Genomic DNA, 17,299 nt, shown 5'->3' on the forward strand with positions numbered 1-17,299 from the left:
ATGATAATTTGGTGGATGATTAAATAAAATCTCAAATGGTGTTTTAAAATTAACTGCAGATGATGGAACTCTATTAAGCAAATAAACAGCATGTTTAACAGCATAAGACCAAAAAGATAATGATGATAAATTAGATTAAAATATAAGAGTATGAGCTATATTCAAAATATTTTGATGCTTGTATTCTACCCTTTCATTTTGTTGAGGTGTTTCAACACAACTACATTGATGAATAATGTCCTTTGAAGCATAAAAATCATGTAAAATAAATTCTAGTCTATTATCGGAATGGACAACTTTAACTTTAGAGTTGAATTGTGTTTCAACTAAAGTAATCTTTACATGATTTTGTACTTCTTCTTTTTATTTTAATAAAATAACCCATGTAAAGGGACTAAAATTATCAACAATAATAATAAAATATTTATGATTATGAATAGAATTTTGTTGAAACAGACTCTAAATATTAAAATATAATAAATCAAAACTTGCATTAGCTGCGTTAAAACTTTGAAAAAATGAAAGTTTCCTTTACTTAGAAAGATGATAAGTGTCACAAGCCTCATCATGTTGCATAGAAATAAAAGAAAAATGTTTATATAAATGATTAAATCTTTGTTCAAAAATATATCCTAAACAAAAATGCCATATATTTGAAGGTGTAATAGGTAGAAATTGGATGAAATTTATGGAATGTGTAGTTGATTACTTTTTACCGAAATTAGATTCAAGGACATATAATCCCTCTCTCATTCTGCCTAAATCAATCGTCCTCAAATTGTTGGCCTGTAGAGTGTAACAAGATGAAAAAGTGAGTACACATTTGAGTGCGGAAGTAATTTTTGAGATGGAGATAATATTAAAATTGAAATGAGATAAATAAAGAATATTATGAAGAATTAAAGATGGTAAAAATTGAACAATGCCTTTATAAGAAACAATAATTTGAGAGCCATTTAGTAAATAAACAATAATAGGAGAAATTTGTATGTAAGAAATAAACTAAGACAAATTTCATGCAATGCAATAGGTGACACCATAATCAATGATCCAAGAATTCAAAAATGAATTTAGATTTGAAAAGTTATTAACAATAGAAAAAGTACTAAAAGAACAAAGATAATGAGTGGTTGGACTTGGAAAAAGCCCAAGTTGCTTTGAAGGACGAATTTCTTTATTGGAAGAGTAGTTGTTTTTGGTTTTGCAATCTGGAGGATGAACTTCAGCGTTTTTTAGAAGTACCATGAGAGAAGAGTGCTGGGCTGATGAGAGGCCCAAAAAAGATTCTTGATGAAGTTATTGGTGTGCTTTTTCTCCTTGACCTAAGACGACAGAGTAGGGAGGTAAGGGAATGGCAACGACGTTAATTGAAGAATGATTATTCGTTATAGGAGGAGGGTTGAAGGGGTTTTAGGATATGAATTAGTTGGTTAGTTCAAAATCGAGCTCTGATACCATAATAAAACTTAAAGAGTACGCAAAGATAAAGAAGGTTGTGTTATATATTTCTTGATTGAAAAAATTACAAAGGTAAAGCTAAATATATAGGCTAAAATTGTAACCAAACTAATTCTGTTAGGCTGAATTTATGGGCCAGTGTGAGACTTTGTTGTTGTCATGGGCTAAGTTAGAAGAATGATTTAATAGAATTTTTAATTTAATTTTATATATTTTGATTTACTTTATTTAGTTAGCAAATTGAAGTTTATATTAGTTAATGTAAGTATTTCTTTAATTTAATATGATGGGTAGGCTTTAGCTTAGTGGCAAATCTTGCTACCTCTTAAGGTGTTGCATCCGTATTCGAAACTTGGCCGAAAATAAGTAATTGATGAATTTTTACATAAACATTCTATGTGAGTGTGTAATGTGTGTGAGATTGTGAGTTTGTGATTTTCTAATGCTTAGGATTAGGAGATGTATAATTCATATGATAAAAAAGATACCTCTTAAATTATTGTAGTCGCAAAAAATTAGAGAAATGAGAAAAGTCTTTAGTTCTGTGATAAAACTATAGTGTAGACAAGTGAGAATGAATGAATCCCTCTTTTTTTACATCGAAAAATTGGATAGAAGGTATAATGATTTCTTTTCAATTAATTTTAATTTTATTCACTACAAGAAATATGTTGAATACCGTCGGATTTACTATCGGATTTAGTGTCGGATGTTAACGATGTGTTTATCGGCGAATTTACCGGCGAATTGGTAATAAATTCGTCAGGTAAAAAAATTACTGTCAAATTTGGCTTTCCGACGGTAAATTCGCTAAAAATAATTGAATAAAAAAAAGAAAATTTGACGGGATCATTACCATCGGATTTATTGGCCGATGCATCCGATAGTAATACGAATTAGTGGAATGCTGTGTTTTAGTCATTCACAAAGCATTACCGTCAGATTTATTCGTCAGTAAATCCAACAGTAATCTTGTCCTAAATTCGAATCGTGAACCCCCCTCTCTCATTTCTAAACTACTCCCTCTCTCTCTAACCTTCTCCTTTCTCTTTCTCCCTCCCCCTTTCTCCCCACAAACCACCTTCGGCAGTCCCTCCACTACCTTCGGCCACCACCAACAACGTTTAAAGACTAGGTGGACTCCTTATATTGCGTTGGTCGCTCTATCACCATCGTTTTTGTCACTCCGCCATTGCTGCCATCGTTGTCGCCGCTGCTCTTTGTGTCGCCGGAGTTGCCTCCTTCCTCTCTCCAGATATATTGTCTTTCTTCTTGTTCCTACTATTTTTTAATTTATTTAAAAAAATCCTAAACTCTAATTTATCTAATTTTAATTTGTTATGTATTAAAATTTGTAATTAGGATGTTCGTGTTTGAGATTTAACTGTTTTTCAAATTTAATTCATGTATTAGTTTAGATTTAGAATTTTTTAATTCTGTTTTGATTTAGGATTTTTTTAATTCTATTTTGATTATTCTATGTTTGAAATTTTGTTTATGATTTTGATTTTGAATTTTATTTTGATGATTCTGTGTTTATTATTCGGATTTCTGTTTATTATTTTAATATCTGTTTATTGTTCTGCAAGTGTAAAATCTCCAGCTGTTGCATTGTTCTAATATTAACTTATTTATTTTCTGAGTTAATTATTGACTTATTGTTTATTATTATTAATTTTCTAAATTTATTATTATTTGAGTTAATTATTTTCTGAATTAATTAGTTGATTGTTGTTAATTGTTAGAATTAATCTTAACTTGTTTATTATATGAGTTAATTATTGATTTAAGTTATGTTTCGGATTTAAATTATGTTTCTGGATTAATGATGGATGAATGTCAATTAGTGTTTAATATGGCTGGTTGATTGAATTTATAATGGTTCTATTTGGCTGATGTTTTGGATTATAGATTTGGGGAATAAATTTGCAAAGTTTTTATGATTTGGGTGCTTTTGGTGTTTGCTTGGTTTTGGTTTATATATGGTTTGTAAATTTATGAATGAATGTTAATAGTGGCGGTGTAGATTTTTTGTTTTAAGTTCCATCAACCTTAATAAGAGAATTAGGACTGGACCTTAGATAACTAAAAAAACTTATTTACTTTTCAACTTTAGAATTGTCTCAAATAATTAATATTAATAATAGTTGATAATGAAATTTTTATTGGTTATGAATTGGTGTTTGATTTGTCTATTATATTAGCTTAATTTATGATAATGTATAGTTGAAGTTGTGGACAACGAATTAGTTTATTGTTAATATCATAAATAGTTTAGTATAGTTGATTCTTTATATAATGTAGTAGTATTAGTATAGTCTAATCTCTAATGCTCATTAGTATTGTTCTTTCAATTTCTAATTTAATAATGTTCAATTTTTGTAATTGAAGGTTTGGTGCATTTGAAATTTGATTCTCCTGCTTAATTAAATTCTTTTTTTTTTGTTTTGATAATAAACTTTGATATTTAAATTTGTTTGTGAACTTTCAACTAAAAATTATTAAATTGTTAGTTTAGATTATATTTAGATATTTAAATTATATATTAAATTTTTAAATATTTTTTTTAAAAGTTAAAATTTAAGTTTACCATCGAATTTATTGCCGATTAAATCCACCGGTAATTATTAATTTAATTATTACTAATAAATAATATATTATCGTCGGATTTATTGGGAGAAAAATCTGACAGTAATGAACTCCAGAATTTCGCAATTAAAGATTTATATCCGCCGCTAAATTCGCCGATAATTAACGACAAACAAAAAAATCCAACAATAAACAGTTACCGTCTTACCAGCGAGGTTTATACCGTCGGTCGTTAAATTCGACGGTAAATAAGTTATCGGCGAATTTTTTAAAAAAATATGACGATAAATCCAATGATATGCTTAACATTTTTCTTGTAATGATCCTAAATTATATCATAGATCAATAAATTAGATAAAAAATAAAGTGATTGTCTTTCATTTAGTTTTAATCTATTATTTTTATTTTGTTTATTCTATATTTTTACTCAATTTCGGCATTTGTCTTCTTATTTATTTAAGTTTAATTTATCCCAAACCTATTGCATTTGCCTTGTTTGAGACAGTGGACGCTATTGACTTGATTTACGTAATTTGAACTGTAATCATCTATTGCTGTAGAGAGAAATTGAAGATTATTGATGATGATTATGAATAGTGAGGATAAAATCAACAGAAAAATTATGGCTGGACAAAAGGATTAGGGTAACATATTGAAAGAAGATAACGGCGATAAAAACACGCTTCTATGATTGAAAAGTTTTAGGGAAAAGAAGAATAGCAAAAGAGAAGTGTTAGGGCCAGTAAATTTTGTGAGTTGTAGTAATTAATTAGCCATTAATAATGTATTTAATGGTGTGAGATTTTATTTAATAGTAAAGAATCACTCATTTTTTTTTGCTGGCTAAGTGTTGGCCAAATTTTAATAAATCTGCTGGCCCTAAACTTTTCCATAGCAAAATTAAGAATTTCAATCGAAGATTTGGATGAAGAGATTGATCATTTAGTATTTTTTTTTATATATATCGAAGCTAAAATACAAATATAATAAAGATTTAGACAGTAAAGCTAAACATTGAATAAAATATGTTTATTTATTTATTTTATTTTTTGTGGACAACTAATACTCCTACGTCACTTTCTTAAATTAATTTATTTAATTACAAATTTAATCCCTCTTTTCCTTTAACCCCTATGACTTAATCGCTCTTTTTCTTTGAGAATCATGTCGATTGGTTTCGGATTAAGTGCAATTAAGATGGGAACTTTATCTTATAATATTATTAGGTGATTGATGACTTTATAATTTATTTGAGCTTAAAATTTTCGGTATGAAAAGGGCCACAGGTTATAATCAAAGACGTAACCCAATCAATCATCTACAAAAATTAAACAAAGTGCGTTCGTCACTTCCATATTGATTACCTTAGAATACACATGTAATAATTGGGGCTACTCATCAATTTTCTAAGAGAAACTGGTTAGCCCCACCCACCGTACCCATCCTCTTCTTTTCAATGAGCTAATTACTTTTATTGTGTAATGTGCATTCAAGTAACACTGCAAATGGATATTCGACGCATATTACTTATCTACATTAGTGTCCATGTTATATATTTGAGGGTATGAAAATCTGAATGAACAAACCTTAAGCTTTCATAATCACTTAAGCACTTAAGCATCGTCTACTTCTAACCCTAGATAAAAACTTTAATGATATTATCTATCCATACGATTTGAGCCGTTTATTTGTTATTTGGACATGACTGGGTGAGATTATTACACTTAGATTCGTTGATTTAATTGATAATAATAGCTGCGTTATTTGATTAATTTTTACAGAAAAAATAGGTGTACAAGGCAGTCCCTTACTTTTATAAATGAGCAAATTGATATCTGAATTTATAAATTGTGAATCGATAATATAGTATTAACATAAAGTATTAAAATATCAGTGTGATATTCTAACAGTAAAGTTACATGATCGAGACATAGTATGATTAAATAAATATCTTAAATTGATTAATTAGACTCATTTTAGTTAATTAGTTTTATAGTAATAAAACTAAAATGAATTCAATTAACTAATTTAAAATATCTATTTAATCATATTGAAGTTTTAGCTATATCACTGTATTGTGTTTGGGCCGAAATATCACACTAACATAACGATTTATAAATTTAGGGACTAATTTAATGATTTTTAAAAGTTATAAACTATTTTGATGAGCGTTAAAAATTTCAAGAACTAAACTAAATATTACCTCAAAAAAATATATAAATAATTCTAAATTTAATATGTCCAATTACACAATAATTCTTTTTGGGTTTGAACAATCAATTAACATAAGTTTATTATTGTTTTATACTAAAATTCTATCTTTATTTAGAGGGTAAATATTGTTTAAGTTTTGCATGTTTGAGTTAAAAGTCATATGATCCTCAAATTTTTTTATTATTCAATTTCATACCTAACATTTTCACATGGGTCCTTAATTTTTTTATTTCCATTATTAGCATACCCTTATCATTCTCTCATAATTCCATACCTTTTCTTTATTTTTTTTTCTTTTTTTATAATCTCTAAATCCTAATCCTAATCCTAAACTCTTCTAAACCATAATTATCATAATCGAACCGGTGATCGAACCGATCAAGTTACTGGGTCACTGGGTTATTAGTTCAACCGGTGGATCACTGGTTGAACCGATTAACCCAATTCTATATAAATAAAAAATAAAAAATAGTAAAAAATTTAAAACTAAATTTTAAAATACATATCTTCACTAATATTTTAAGATTATCTAGCTATTCTAAAATAATATAGAACAGGAACAATAAGTATTTTGTTAATTTTATTCTATCATAAATATTTTTATTTTGTTTTTATATTAAAATAACTATTATTTTCAAATTTTAATAATTTATTAACTAGTTTATATCTATTATACTATTATATACTACAAGTATTTATTAAAAAATAATATTAATATATTATATAATTATGAAAAGAAAAAATAAGTGAATTTATAATTATTGTTAAATAAAAATATAATTAATTTAAGAATGAGTGAATTTATAACTAAAATTAAAATAAATTAAATAAAAATAAACTATTTGATTAAAGATATATATATATATATATATATATATATATATATATATATATATATTATAATTTGCATATATATTATTGAAAAACAAGACAGCTCGATGGCAAAGAAAGGTTTTTATCTCACAAAAAATAGGGGTTTGAACCCATATCACACATTTTGAGTAATTTTGACTTTTAAGCAGTTCGGTCGAACCGGTTTTACCGAGTTTGATCGGTTTTCACTAATTCACTCTGAGTTTGACCAGTTCATTTCGGTTCCGTATCTTATATGGTCCAAATGTCGGACCAAACTGGTACTAAGTTCAGTTTACCGGTTTTTCAGTCAAATCGATCGGTCCGATCTGATTTTAATAACTATACCCTAAACCATCCCACCCCACCTTCACCATCTTCTTCATCATCTTTCTTTTGTATGCTAAAGATGCTATCGACTACATTGTCTTCCTATAAAAGCCCAGTCATATGCTTTTAGATATTGTTTACTTTGGCATTCTAGTTCTCATGGTTTTGTTCTTGATAAAGGAACGAACACCATTCAACCCTTCAAAACATGATAACAAGAAAGATGTCTCCATATTCTTATAAGGCATATATATTTTGTTTCCCTCTGCACTTGATGTGAAATTTTTGAAAGTGTTTAAGAAAACTCGAATAAAAGGAAATAAAGAGTATATCGTTCAAAATATATTACACAACCATATATACTAGTTTGGCTTAGACTTGCTTAGATTTAGTCTTTAACTATAGTTAAAATTTTTTACTATGAAATAATGTTACACAATATTATTTTCTCAAGTCTTAGCTTCTCAAGCTAACCCTTAACTCAAATTTCACAAATTTAATAATCTTATGTTTTCTTTTTCCAAAACTTCTTAGACTAAACACCGACTCAATATTAAAAGATCTAAGAACCTTAAATCTCCCAATGGAACACAACATCCTAATCATCTTTAGTATGTTAAAAAGAATCTTTCTATTTGGATTCTTTAATGTCATGAAACATTTTCCTATTCACTTGGCATACGAAGCATGGGTGTGTAGTCTGGTGTAGTATTGATGGATGTATCATTTTGAGCATTAGTTGGTATTTATAAGAGGTTGGTCAAGAATAGATCCAAGAAAGAAGGGTTCGTTGTGATGCATATTTGTCGAAGAAAACTACCTATTTTTGTTTTTTTCTACTTTGAGCCTCACATGCAATCGAGTCGTATAAGAGTGAGTTGTAATGATGATGGTGGCGAGGGTTCGTTTAAAACACGTTGTCCATTTCAATCAAGCTAGCACTCTTGGGGGAAGGAACATACTAGATAGTTGAACTTTACGAAACTAAACTCACTTACACATTCTCCTGAATTGTCTTGAAGTCGATGAAATTAGAAGGTAATATCATATAAACATCTATTCAGTTAAGATAAAAAAAAGTTAACTTAAACAAGTTAAAAATAAAAGTTAGTTGCCATGCCTGCAGGTTGTATGATGCATTTTACGAAATAGAAAACATGCAAAATTTTTCTACATGATTTCAATCGAATGCGAATGATACTAAAACTGAATAACATATCCCCATCTATGTAATGTGGTTTAGAGTCCTAACAAGTAGTGTACTAGTTGGAATATGATAAAAGTCAATAGAATGAAATTTCACACACTAGAATATGCTTGAGGAAGAAAAATGTACATCATAGAGGTTTTTTCTAAAGGGTGATTTTGAAAAAGTGAATGTGATTAGTTTTGGTGGTTGAATGAAAATTTAAAAATTGAGTATCCGGGTGCACCAATGAAATGGGTAGTAATATTTAATTGTGAATGCTATGATCTTGCAAGGCCTCGAGACACTCACACACACAAGGATTATAAGATCATCGAGGTTAATCATGTTAAGAGGTATGATAGATATGATTCATTCATCCTAACAAGTGTTTTACATGCAATACTCCAGAAGTTCTAGATTTAATTGGAGAGTTGTGATCATATACAAACCAATATATACGGTTGAGACTGAGAAAAATGATTATGTGTAGGATGAGCCATTCCAAAATCTTGATGCAAATCCTATAAGAATGATAACTGAAACTGAAATTTCAGACATTTTAGCTTCACCATCAGAAGAGGTTGACATAGTAGACCTCCCGATACAATATCTTTAAAATATGGATGAAAAAGATGATGAGAATGATGAGGATGGTGAACAGTTATGACAATTATAATTCTACCTCTCTGTCTTTTAATGACTCCAAGTAAATATGATTATTTTGAGTTTAGGATTTATTTATTTTATTATTTTTTCAATATTGTATGTGTCTTAATATAATAATAGTGTTCTAACTTCTTTTGTTTCTTTTACGTTTAAGAGACATGGCACGAGATAGTGGTAGGGAATGAGGTGATAGTGGGAGGGTAGTGGTCGTAAAGGGTGGCATCCGTGAGTATCCGAAGATGGTGTGACGTCTACATAACCGACCACCCTCCAGAGACTAGTGTGGGATAGAGGTGACTGGTATATTTTATATTTATATGTTTAATTAATTTATAGTACAATATGCATATATCATACATTAGTCTAACTTGGGTGATCACAGTTGGGACCTTCTGAGGTCCGGGACAGAAAGAATTACTTAGGTATTCAGAAATTACTATAGGTGGTTCATACCTAAGTTTAACATGACTCTGGATAGCATTCACGATCTTCAGTGGCCACTATTTGTGGTAATTAAGGGGTTTTCTTTTTAAAGTTCAAATTATAAATTTGTATCAATTTTCAAAATGTCTAATTCACTTGCGTATGGTATCATAGGAACACTTTTAAGTTCATCCAGGGAAAAGAGAAGAAGATGTACAATTATTGGCACCGGAGAGCAAATATCCACAAGCAGACTAGATCTCAGATGTTAACCTTGCCCAACTGATGGAGTTCTAACACAAAGGATTATCGGACAACTTGCGCAAAGGTGCAAGCCAATTGAGCATCCGAGATCAGAGGATATATATAGATTAGAGGGTCTACTATACACATGGCAACGGCGAAGTAGATGTTTCATATAATTTAATTGTTGAATTGTGTTATTAATTTATCTACTTTATTATTCATGAATATGATACATAATAACTTCCTATTTTTCCAAATTGTATTGTAAGTGGATGAACTGGGTCACAAACCTTTTTGTAGCAAGGTCATCGAGAGGACACACGCGAAGAAGGATGGTTGCTCCAAGTTAGTTGAAAAGCGATTTGAGGACACTGTTGTAAGTTATTCAAACCCTTACAACTATTCAGTTTTATGGTTTATATATTTAAATTATGTTAAACCTTATTTGATATGAACTCAACGCCCATTTGAGGATACCTTCGTAGAATTCAGATTGCTCAGGGGCCCTAGAGCTACCATCTATCTTTGATGATGAGTTGTGGTTTCATACTGCAAGCGGTCGCTAATGAGGAGTCTACGATTCTCCGATGTGGGGTTGATGCGCCACTATTTTGTGGTACATTTTGTGCTCAATTTAGGTGGATTTTATCCACTTTTCCCACATTTATCCAATGAAATAGCATGGTTTCATGATTGTCCCCTAATTTGTGCTTAAGTGTGAAAATATGCTTTTTAGACCCTTAATTAGCTAAATTTAATTCACCTTTGATTTCACTAGATGCCTTGATATGTTTGTTAGTGAATTCAGATTAGAAAGGTTAGGAATGGATCAAAGGGATGGAGAGGAAAAGCATGGAAGTGGAGAACTCATGGAAAAACAAGGATTTGGGATGCTGAAATCGATGCGCACGTGCAGCAGACGCGCATGCGTGGAAAGTGAAGTCGCATGGAGACGCGTACGCGTAGATAGCAAATTGTTAAGCGACGCGTACGCGTGACCCATGCGTACGCGTCGGTGCTCGCACGTGACCCACTTAAAGTGAATCCGTTTGGGCAATTTTTGGGCTTCCCAGGCCCAAATCCAACTCACTTCTAATGCTATTAAACCCAAGGATTGAGGGGAATTAGTTACCAATTAGTCATAGTTTAGTTTTAGAAGTAGTTTAGAGTTAGTTTCTAGAGAGAGAAGCTCTCTCTTCTCTCTAGAATTAGGATTAGGTTTAGATCTAGATCTACTTCTTCCCTCTTGCTTTAATTTTCCTTCTTCATCTTTAATTGTTCTCTTGTAGTTAATTGTTCTCTTGTAGTTGTAGCATTCTACTTTTCTTGTATTGTTAGTTGTAGTTTATGAATTCTTATGTAGATCTCCTTTTCCTTTCAATGCAATTTATGAATTCCATATCTTTTCATGTTTGGTTCAGTTTTCTATTGTTGATCTCTTACTTTGATTAGTTGTAGTTCCTTTAATTATTACAATTTGTGATATTTACTTTTAATGCCTTCTATGTGTTTGATGAAATGCTTCTTTTAGTTATGAGTTAGATTTTTCTCCTCTTGGCTTTGGTTGAGTAATTGGAGACTCTTGAGTTATCAAACTCTTTTGTTGATTAATAATTGAAAGTTGCTAGTTGATTTGAATTTCACTAAAGCTAGTCTTTCCTTAGGAGTTGACTAGAACTTGAGGAATCAAATTGATTATTTCTACTTGACTTTCTTTCATAGTTAGAGGTTGACTAAGTGGAGCAATGGACAATTATTGTCACAATTGATGATGATAATGAGGATAGGACTTCTAGTTCTCATTCCTTTCCAAGAGCTTTCTTAGCTATTAGTTTTATTTCCTTTGCCATTTAAATTTCTTGTTCCTTATTCAAAACCCCAAGATATACAACTCATAACCAATAGCAAGAACACTTCCCTGTAATTTCTTTGAGAGACGACCCGAGGTTTGAATACTTCGGTTTATTTTTATAGGGTTTGTTACTTGTGACAACCAAATTTTTGTATGAAAGGATTATTTGTTGGTTTAGAAACTATAGTTGCAACGGGAGTTCATTTGTAAAATTCTTTACCAACAAAAAATCTGATCATCAGGGGTCCACTATGAGTAGAGGTGTAGACATTACGGAGCAGGTTATCCTACTCAACACGGAGCTCTAGTAGGAGTTGGAGCGAAAGCTGCAGTAGCATAAGACAAGACATGTGGAGCTGAAGGCAAACTACCAGCAGGAGCATGTGATGCCAAGGCATCTTAGGCTAGTTTCACTAGCCTTTTTCATTTGTTTTCATTAAGTTTCATGCACTTTCTTGAGCTATAAGCAGGTATTTGGATAAGAATTTCATGCATACCTTGATTTAATCAAACATGGTTATTTATGTGCTTTTTCATAAGAATTATGAAAATTTTACCTGATGTTATGAATGATGCAAATATCTTATGATTATAGCAAATTTTGATGCAATTGTTTGATTGATGATAGGTGTAAAGAAGCTGAGGAAATGCCATGTAAAGAAGCTGAGGAATGGCAAGCAAGCAAGCAAAAAAAGGGCATGGAAAGGAGCAGAGGAAGCAACATTGGTGGCCAAAGTTGGCTCACCAACGTTGCCTCAGATGTTGGAGGAAAAGGGCAATGCAACGTTGGTGGCCAAAGTTGGCTCACCAATGTTGCTAGGCAACATTCTAAAAGGGTGAAATGCAATGTTGGTGGCCAAAGTTGGCTCACCAACGTTGTTGGCAACGTTCTAAAATTTTGGTGCCAACGTTGGAGGGAACGTTGGTAAACCAACGTTACCTTCAATGCCTGCGATAAAAATTTTAAATCTGGAGTTGGAAAATTTGCAGTCGACGCGTACGCGTGAACCTGCATTTTTGCCAACCTCGCGAACGCGTGAGCAATGCATACGCGCAAAATGCTATTCTGACGCGTATGTGTGGGCGACGCGTACGCATGCCCAGGAGAGAGTTGGTGTGCAAACGTTGCCTCAAACGTTGCCACCAATGTCCTCGATGGCTTTGAAGAGAATTGCTGGAAAACTGGCCATGGACGCGCATGCGTGAAATAGCAAAATTGGCCATTCACGCGTATGTGTGGGCGACGCGTATGCGTGACCAGGCGAATGTTGGTGCACCAACATTGAGTCAAACATTTTTGGCAATGCCTAGAACTCATTTTTAAGTAATGTTTGACCTAACGTTTGTCCATAAACGTTGATCACCAATGTTGATACCAGCAACAACACAAATTGGCACCATGCAGAGTATGAACGTTAGTTTGCCAACGTCCCTCCTCAACGTCATTGAGAGCCACTTTAACTTGCTTCAACAAAGGCCAAAGCTCAGTCCAGAAGACTGAAGAAAGAAAGTGTATAAATAGCAAAGAGCTTAAGTTAGTTGGAGGCAAGGAAGTCAGGGACCCAAATTGGTAACTCTGCATTGTTTTCTTTTGTACTTTCTTTACTTTTCCTGCACTTTCTTTTCTTTTTCATTTTATGTTTGGATTGAGCTATGAACAACTAAACCCCTCTTCATTGGGTTAGGGATCTCTGTTGTAATTCAATGGATCAATACTAGTTTTCATTCTTCTTCCTCTTTCTTTTCTCTTAATTTATTTGAAAGCTTTCGATCTTCATCCAATTGAACAATTGTCTCGGAAGAGAAATTGCTCATACTTGTATTTCCTTTGAACCTTGGAAGAGGAATGAGGAAATCATGCTAGAAATTCTTTCTCATGTTGGACTCGGTTGGGGGTTGGATGGATATAGTGACATATAATCCTACCAATACTTTGATCTAGAAAAACATGTGGTATAATCAGTGATCGTACTTCATCTCCTTCCATGAGCAATTAGATCAAGGAATTGGGCAATTGTTCAAGGTTAGAGAGATTGAATTGCCAAGGAATTGGGATTCAATCACCTTAGATTGCCAAGAGATCAACGAATGCATTGATTGAGGAAGAGATGAGAATGAACTTGATCCGGAGGATACAATATCTCCTAAGCCCAATGAATTCCCCATCTCTAATCTTTCCCATTCTTTGATTTCTGCTGTTTACATTTATGCTCAATCATCCCCATTCCCATTTCAGTTTCTGCTCTGTTCCTTACATTCTGCAATTTAATTTTAGTCATTTATATTTCTTGCTATTTACGTTTCCCGCCATTTAATTTTCTGCAATTCTAAATTTAAATCTGCTTAGTTCAACTAGAACACTCTTCTAATTAAAGTTGCTCAACCAATCAATCCATGTGGGATTTGACCTCACTCTATTGTGAGTTTTTACTTGACAATAATTCGGTATACTTGTCGAGGGAAATTTATTGAGAGACAAATTTCCGTGCATCAGCATGACAAGTGGAGGCATGCTCATTAGATGCATGAGGGGGAGATCATCTTCCTCCAACAGACTGTCGATACCCAGCTCTCCGATTTCAACCAGTGGAAGAGTCACCGACATATACTCCTTCATGCGAGAGAGGTTTGGGAGCATCTCATCAAATGGTATGCCAGACATGTGCCATCTTCTCCATTGCCTCCATATCAACATTCATCTGGTTCTTGACTGCTGATGCTTCTACCACCATGATACATGAGCATCTTATACCCTTTTTCTAGCTATTTTTATATTATTTTTAGTTAGAATTTATTTACTTTTACTTTATTTTAGTGCAAAAATCACCTTTGGATGCTACTTTAGATTTTTCTTGTGTTTTTATGGTTTTAGGTAAAATTCGGAGCAGTCTGGAGAAGCCTGGAGCAAAAAAGGAAAATGCTGGCAGTACCCTCCCTGGGCGCTGAACGCCAACCTGGCGTTGAACGCCAGCAGGGGGCAGAGACCAGAAGCGCGCTTCCCCCTATGGGCGTTCAACGCCTAATCCTGGAGTTGAATGCCAGCAAGTAGTCCAATTACACTCTATTGGGCCTCCAAGTGGATTTAGCACTTATTAGTTTTATTTTATCTTATCTTTTATAATCTTTATTTACAAACAATATCTTTTTAGGTCTAGAATTTATTATTAGGTTAGTATTTAAAGGAAAAGATCAATTAGATTTATCTTCTTATTCCTTCCATACTTTTTAGAATCCTATTTTCTCTGTAAGTTATGAGCAACTAAATCTCCTGGTTATTAAGGTTAGGAGCTTGGTTTATTTCTATGGATTAAGATTATTATTCTTCTACTTTAATTAATGTTTGATTCAATTCTAAGGTGTTGCTTTCGTTCTTAATATTATGAAACTGGGCGGAACAGGAGTATGACCCTTTTTTTACATGAGTTCTTGTGATTCCCAGGAGAGCTATCTCGCTTGAACTAAAACTTGAAAACACTCCTCCTAAATTGCTAATTACATGAACTAATTGGGATATGTGACATATAATCCTATTAGCTTTGCGTAATTAGGGTTTTTTTGGCGCTAAACTAGTTTTCCAAACCTAACCCTCCAATCCGAATTGAATGACCACGGGAATGGCGTTTGATGAGGATTAGAGGAGATTGAATCGCTAAGGGATTAGGGTTTAATCACTTACAGTTTGCCATAGAATGAATCATTCATTGTTAAAATAGTTGGTAAGACATTTTAATCCAGAAAGATAAATATCTCCGAGACCTTAACTGTTTTTTTATATTGATTTTACACCAAATCCTTATTGGCTTTCATTATTGTCTTTATTTATGAGTTTTCAACCACAACCCTTTTTACTGTTTGTCTGACTAAGTCCAACAGAATAACCATTACTTGCTCAGTCCAACAATCCTCATGGGATCGACCCTCACTCATCTGAGGTATTACTTGGATGACCCGGTGCACTTGCCGGTTAAGTTGTGCTAGTTCTAATTTCGCGCACCAAGTTTTTGATGCCGTTGCCGGAGATTATTCGTGATTGACAACTACCGGTTCTCTTGTTGCTTAGATTAGGTATTTTTATTAGTTTCTGTTTAATTATTTTCTTTTTTTTATTTTTTGATTCCTATTTTGTTTATTTTCCTTTATTTTTTATTTTTTATCTTTCCTATTATTTTCAAATTTTGTTCTAGTTATCTTATTTTCATTTAATTTCAGATTTTAAGTTTGGTGTCTCTTTAGATTTTACCTTTTCTTTTCAAAAACTTTTTATTTTTTTCTTTAATTAATTCTAATTTGTTTTCGAAAACCTTTTTAGGTTTTTTGTTCATCCTTGTTTTTGAAAATTTAGTTGATTGTTTACTTTATTTTATTTTATTTTCTTTTAGGATATCTCATTAGGAGTTCTCTATACTCTGACATAGAGACTCTTGCTTTTTCTTTGTTACTTGTTGTTTATGAGTTTGAACAAGGACAAAGAACCCCTTCTTGATTTTGATCCTGAGCCTGGGAGTACCTTAATGCGGCATTTGCCACAAACTAAAGCTTATAAAACCAGAGAGAATCTCATGGAAACTTTTGAGAAGTTGAAGAAATCACTATGGCTGGAGGAAATCCGAACGCTGAAGAGCAAGCAAAGAAGGTGCTTGGTTCATACACTGCACCCTCACTTGACTTCTACGAGCGCAGTATATCTGTACCCGCCATTGGTGCCAATAATTTTGAGCTTAAGTCTCAACTAGTCACTTTGGTGCAATAGAACTGTCAGTTTCATGGACTCCCGCAAGAGGATCCCAATAAATTCATATCTGATTTTCTACATATCTGTGACACGATCAAGACGAATAGAGTGAACCCTGAGGTTTACAAGCTCATGCTCTTTCCTTTTGCTGTAAGGAACAGAGCAAAACTGTGGCTTGATTCTCAGCCAAAGGAGAGCTTGGACACATGGGACAAGGTGGTCACATGATTTTTGACTAAATTCTTTCCACCACAGAAGCTGAGTAAGCTTAGAATGGATGTCCAAACCTTCAAACAGAAAGAGGGAGAATCCCTCTATGAGGCATGGGAGAGATACAAGCAGATGATCAGGAGATGCCCCTCAGACATGGTTTTAGACTGGACTCGATTGCAGATCTTTTATGATGGCATCTCTGAGATGGCTAAGATGTCATTGAATCATTCTACACGTGAGCTTATTGAAATGGTTGCCAACAACCAGTATATGTACACTTCTGAGAAAAATCCTGTGAACACTGAGAATACTCAAAAGAGAAGAGTTATGGAAGTGGACACACTGGATGTCATATTGGTGCAGAATAAACTCATGTCTCAACAGATAAGCATGATCTCCCAGCACTTTATTGAAATGCAAGTTTCAGCAGTCAGCATTCAAGATACATCTTTTTTATGACATGACTGAGAGCTACACTCAAGGAGACGTATGTGATGTTGCTCAACCCACGTATGTGAAGGAGGATTTTTATTTG

The 17,299-nt window shown here is 32.6% G+C and overlaps 1 non-coding gene across 1 annotated transcript; it reads right to left on the minus strand.

Annotated features, from left to right (window-relative positions):
• Nucleotides 1–16,815: 16,815 nt before the first annotated feature.
• LOC112715033 (small nucleolar RNA R71) lies at nucleotides 16,816–16,924 on the minus strand. Its single transcript, XR_003159444.1, has one exon. It is a non-coding gene; the product is annotated as a small nucleolar RNA R71 (small nucleolar RNA).
• Between the last annotated feature and the right edge of the window lie 375 nt (nucleotides 16,925–17,299).

This window comes from Arachis hypogaea, chromosome 1, assembly GCF_003086295.3.
Source record: "Arachis hypogaea cultivar Tifrunner chromosome 1, arahy.Tifrunner.gnm2.J5K5, whole genome shotgun sequence".
Taxonomy (NCBI): Eukaryota; Viridiplantae; Streptophyta; class Magnoliopsida; order Fabales; family Fabaceae; genus Arachis; species Arachis hypogaea.